The sequence below is a fragment of the Apodemus sylvaticus genome, chromosome 20 (assembly GCF_947179515.1).
Source record: "Apodemus sylvaticus chromosome 20, mApoSyl1.1, whole genome shotgun sequence".
Lineage (NCBI taxonomy): Eukaryota > Metazoa > Chordata > Mammalia > Rodentia > Muridae > Apodemus > Apodemus sylvaticus.
The window spans coordinates 40,124,464-40,130,285 of record NC_067491.1 but is presented as its reverse complement, the minus strand read 5'-3'; the positions used below and the strand labels follow the sequence as shown (position 1 = coordinate 40,130,285).

Genomic DNA, 5,822 nt, shown 5'->3' with positions numbered 1-5,822 from the left:
TGGGACCTACTGAGTTTGACCATGCATCCGACTGACCGACTACGGGTGTGTAATTACCCACTGGTGTCTGGCGGATTCAGCAATGGATACAGGACAGAAGGTGATGGTTTCCCACTCACTCTCTCACAGAATCAATCGGCAGTCAATAATAGTTCAGCAGTAAGGACTAGAGGCCCATGAGCCCTTTCTCTATCCATAACTGACTATTGGTAGGGATGAAGACTCCATATTCTTCTGTGACTGTATTAACCATGCAAATGATGCGTGAAAAGTTGGTGGTGCCCACTTTAAAAATGAGAAAAATTGAGAAGTAGAAAGAACTACCAAGGAGTTTGAGGGTAGATCTGCTAAATCTTATGGACTTGATGTAAGACAAGATCTGTAAGGCCAGAAAAGTATTCGAGGGTGCTTATCAGGAGCGAGAACTGCAGGAAAGAGCCACCGAGGATGAGAAGCTGGGGTTGAACTGAAGCATTTCTTGCTCCAGGCCCTGTTCCAACAGGTTAGTTATCCATACTCAGTGTGGCATCTCGTGAGACCATGCTGACAGACTCCATAGAGCGAGATGCCGCTCTGTCACTTCCCAAGGGCAACTGATCCAGATTTTGGAGCACAGGTAACTGTCAGAGGTCTATTCTGTTTAAACGCTGCCCCTGTCCCCAGGAAAAGACATATTCTTGAAATGTATTGGGTTGGAAAATTTTCCATGTGGATTGAGCGAGAGGTCATTGCCCCTGGAGGTTGTCACATCCTTCCTAGTCCGGTTGTTCTCCAGATGGCCTGGCATTTCAGAACATTCCCTACATCCCTGACATTTTAGAACAGCAGCAGGCAACACAGCAAGCAGCGTGACTAAAAGGAAGCGGGAGAATCTTGGCATAGCTCAGGAGATGGCGGGCTAAAGAAAAAGCTGTCTCCATGTCGGAAGGACCGGCTGGGACCGCCCGGGCGAACAGGGCAGCGTTGAACCCTGAGGACAGGAAGTCTCTGGAGAAGGAGAAAGACACCCTCATGAACAAAGCCTCTAAGGATGAGAAGGAACTAAAGCCGCTTCGACAAGAGAACTGGAAGAACGTGCTACCCTCGGCGGCCATCTTCATTGAGGCCTGCTCAATGCTCATTGGAGTATGTGAGTGGGCCATCTTCAGCTAAGCGGGTTCCCTTTCATCTAGGGACCTGATTTCAAGCTCACGACTGAGTTGGAGGCCTTTCCCCTGAGGTTGCTCTGCTGTCTAAGAAGAAGAAGAAGAAGAAGAGGAGAAGGAGCAGGAGAAGGAGCAGGAGGAGGAGGAGGAGGAGGAGGAGGAGGAGGAGGAGGAGGAGGAGGAGGAGGAGGAGGAGGAACAGCAGTGGGTATTGTTTCTGGAGGTGTTAGCCTGGGACCATCAGAGGACTCTGTGATGCTGTGATGCAGTTATGGTGACTGTATGAACTGCAATTCAAGGTATGGCATGTTCAAGAGGGTAAGACGACACTACTAATGACCACAGTAGCCACACACCCTCCCCCCACTCCCCCACCCCGTTACCTGTGGCTTTGGTCCCCAGAGTTTCTGTAATCCCAATCCAACTGCAGTCTCAAAAAAAAGTTAAATGGAAATTTCTGAAAGCAAACAATCTATACAGTTTATTTCTCTATTAAGTTTCACTTTTTATTTATCTACTCGTGTGTGTGTGTGTGTGTGTGTGTGTGTGTGTGTGTGTTTCAAGGTCAATGTTGGGTGTCTTCCTTTATCTTTCTCCACTTTGTTTTAGAGACTGTACCTGGAGGCCACCAATTGGCTGGCTTGGCAAGACACTAAATCCCTGGGATCTTTCTATTTCTGCCTTCCAGTTCTGGATTATAAGCACATGAAGTGAGAATTTTGGTTTCTTTAAACAGACAGAAATGTTATGTGAATGTGTTTTGTTTTAATCCCAGGTGTGAGCTATAAAAGCCTTGTCTTCCTGGCATCCAATGCTGATGTCTTGAGGCCCACCTCAAGGGGAGGCAGCCCGTATGAACAAATAAAATGCTTTAATTAATTGGGCATGATGATCTGGGTCTGTGGTCTTTTTCCTCCTATCTTTGGGATTCACAGAGGCACCAGAAGGTTGACCACGGAAGGACATATTTTCTTGGTGTTATTTGGCAACAAAGCAGGGCTTGTGGAAGAAACAATGGTTCAGATATTGTCCTGTACAGTGTGGAGAATGACCCATGATACGTTGAGCGAATGAGTTTATTAATTATATTACAAGTAAAAGGACAAATAGCAAGCGATGATCTAAACAGCAAGAGATAGCAAAATATCATCACATCAGGAGTCTGCAGACGCCAGCACCGAAGACTGGGACAGTCCAACAGAGAAAAGCCAAGGTGACGTCGTCAATACGAGGCTGATGAACACGAAAGCAGAAATGAACTAGATGTGTTGCAACAGTCAGCTAGAGTGGCTGGCTGGGTTTTCCCATGGTGGATGACCATCTAGCTCCATTTCCCACTGCTGTCATGCTTATACCAGGGGATAAACAACAGAGCTGTCTCTGTCTCTTGGTAATGGTTTCTCTTCTAGCTGTTCTCAAGGATGCAATGTTTTTAATATTCTTATCTGCCCATTTTTTCTCTCTTCTTGTCACAAAGTAAGGGGACAAGCCTGACCAAGGACAGGGCAGGGAGGGAAAGAGGAGGATGTTAGAGGAAATAAGGGAAGGGCTCCTTGCTTCCATAATCTACTTTCAACAAACCTTAACAGCACACAACACTTTACCAACATAATGCCCATTACTGGGAGATAGTATCCATTACTAACTGCAGCCTTTCTCATCCAAGTGTGGATTGTGAAACATAAATCTATAAGGGAGTAAGGGGGAGCTACCATGTGTGGGGACAACAGTAATAAGATAGACTTACTCTGATTTTATTATGATGCCTAAAGAGAAAGGATGCTGTTCATGTCTATGTTGTGACAAGTGTTTGATGTCGCAGGGAACTGCTGAGGAGCCACGATGGGTGCCTGACTGTCATCTGCTTCACCCTTGTGTCACGGGAGAGGATCCCCCCACTAGTCTGCCTTGGTCCAGTTGGTTAGTTCCAGTATCCAGCGTCTACAGGGGTTTGATATAAGAGTTCCCAAAGTATGCTGTAATTGGATGGAATCTTGCTATCCAGTCTTGCCTGAGGGTGAGCCTGGTTCACATCCCAGTGGCATTATAAATTACTCAGCATTGTGGACTTTTAGGAGACTCTTCCCATAGTCAAATCCAAGACCCATAAATCCCCCAGTGCTGCAGACAAACAGGATCTGCCAAAGGCAGCTCAAGCTTTTCAAATGCTCAAGACTAGCTCTAACCACGAAAAGACATTTATTTCTTTCCAGCACTTTTAGATTGAAATAAAATATCCATCAGCTGACAGAGACAGCTTCACAGCCTACAGTTTCCCCTGTGGTGTACCTGTTACCATGAACAAACCCGTGATACAGCCCACAGTTTCCTCAGATTTTCTTAGTTTTTATACAATGGCCCTTTTCTCACCTGGAATTGCATCTAGGACACTATGTTACAGTTAACTATCCTGTTTCCTTTGGGTCCTCTTAGGTGTGACAGATGCTCGGGCTTTCTCCGATGACCTTGAGAGTTAAGGAGTCCCAGCCAGGTAAATCTTGGTAAGTCCCACTACTTGGGTTTGTCTGGTGTTTATGCTGTATAGATTTGGGAGCAGAAAATCACAGAGGTATGGTGCTGCTTTTAGCACAACCACTGAAGGTAAAAGCCATCAGCATGATTTACGATTACCAAGGTTGACACTGAAACAATTGGCTGAGACAGTGAGCTCCATACTGTTAAGTTCACCCCTTTTTCCCACCCCCACCCCATTCTGTACTCTGTAGAGGGAGGTCACTCTGAACAGCCCACAAGTTGGACCAGAGCATCCTTTCCTTCACCTCTTTAAGGGCAGAAGAGATGTTGCCTTTTCCTGTATCTCCATATTTTTGATAAATTTGGAAGATCATTTGGTAAATGAGCAGTGGCCAGCAAAACACCATGCTACCTCAGTAGAAGACCAGGCTAGAACACAAAAATGCTCATGTGTACATAGGCTGGGTTTCCCCCACAATGACCATGAGAGTCAAATGGTATCCCAGTCATAGGATGAGAGGGAGCTAGAGATGTGGGTTGTGTTAGGGTGCACAACTTTGCATCAACAGTTGCTTGGTAATGCACACAGCAGACTTTCTTATCATTTTACAATACAGACATTTGTTATCATTTAAATCACTTCTTAAACTAAGGCCAGAGGTAAGAGTTGCAATATAATTATCACATGATCACTGTTGGAGGGGATTCTTTCAAAGAGCTATTAGCTAAGTTGAGGAGGATTAGGAAAGAAACAAGAACACGTTCAGACATTTTGAAAGAAGCCGTTTAACTGCTTCCTAATTAATTAGTCGGCTTTCTGAGAGCAAACTGCTGTCTAATTGCTAGGGGAAAATTACTCTTAAAGAGACAACCTGAAGTGTCTACAGCAAAATGTGATTTTTCTTACTCGTATCCAGCAGAAAGACCTAAACTGCTTAACACAGGCAGACAACTTCATTCAAGTAAGTGCCTGTCATCTGGCCACTAACAGCTTTTAGATTTCTTTCTTTACAGGAAGTGTTGATGAAGAAAGAGAAAAACCATCAAGTTGACAGGTCTTTGAATCTGAAACCCCCAAGACACCTAGCAGACGATTCTCTCATACTCTCTAAATACCCTGCTCATGTGAGCTCAACACCCTGGGTAGGTATCCTAGTGTGGGTTGAGATAAACTCTTCTGTGTGACAAATGCCAAGTTTTATTTAACAAGCAAGCAAGCTGGCATCTGGAAAGAAGTCTGCAGGCAGACCCTTAACTTCCAGGAAATCTGCTGAGGATTTAACGTTTCCATAGCAACAGTTATTGCTGCAGAAACTATGAAGAACATGGCTGGGTTTGCTTCTGTCTGTCATATTTCATCTTAGCTTCAATAGTAGAGAGGGTCTCAAGATTAAGCCTATGTGCAGATACACTCCTACTTATGATGGGGTTATAGTCTGATAAACACACTGCAACTTGAAAATATCTGAAGTTGGAAATGCAGTTAAAATGCCCATCATAACCCAGAAATGTGGTATATAGCAGAATGTGGGTTTGTTCTGCGGACTGTGTCGACAATGAAGCTGTGACCAGGTATCCCAAAAGAGTGTTCTACCATGCGTGTCACCAGCCCTGATGGGAGGGGGAATCAAAATTCAAAATTTGAAGTATGGTTTCTACCGAATGTGTGCTACTTTGCAACATTAGCGAGTCAAAACATCTCAGGTTGAACAACTATATACTATTACATCTAAATTACATTATATACTCTATTTATTTATTACAATGTGTGTTTTATACTTTTTCTCATCTTTGAATTCATGTCCCTTCTGAAAGCCAAGTCTCTTGGAAGTGTTTGGATGATTGTACAAGGAAATGCTTATGTCCTGTACCAAGCTGGAGGTTTGAATGTGAGCTGCTTTATTTCTTCAAGATTAACATACTTCCAATACAGGAAAACTCACTGCCTGAGCTAGAAAGAAAAATGAGGGCATCATTAAAATCATTAGTGATGCTGGGAACAATATGGGATTTTTTGTGTCTAATGTTTCTCAGAGTGACATGAGTCATCTTGGTTCTCCAGCCTCTGAGAAGAAATGCATGCCTTTTTCACGCAATTTAGTAGCTAAGGTTAGGTTGCTTGAAAGGGGAAATATATATATATATATATCATTTCAAATATATATTTAATATATAATTATTTCAAATATATTTGATATATTA

The 5,822-nt window shown here is 43.6% G+C and overlaps 1 pseudogene; it reads left to right on the top strand.

Annotated features, from left to right (window-relative positions):
• Positions 1 to 251: 251 nt before the first annotated feature.
• Positions 252 to 1,133, top strand: LOC127670528 (coiled-coil domain-containing protein 167-like; annotated as a pseudogene).
• The last annotated feature ends 4,689 nt before the right edge of the window (positions 1,134 to 5,822 follow it).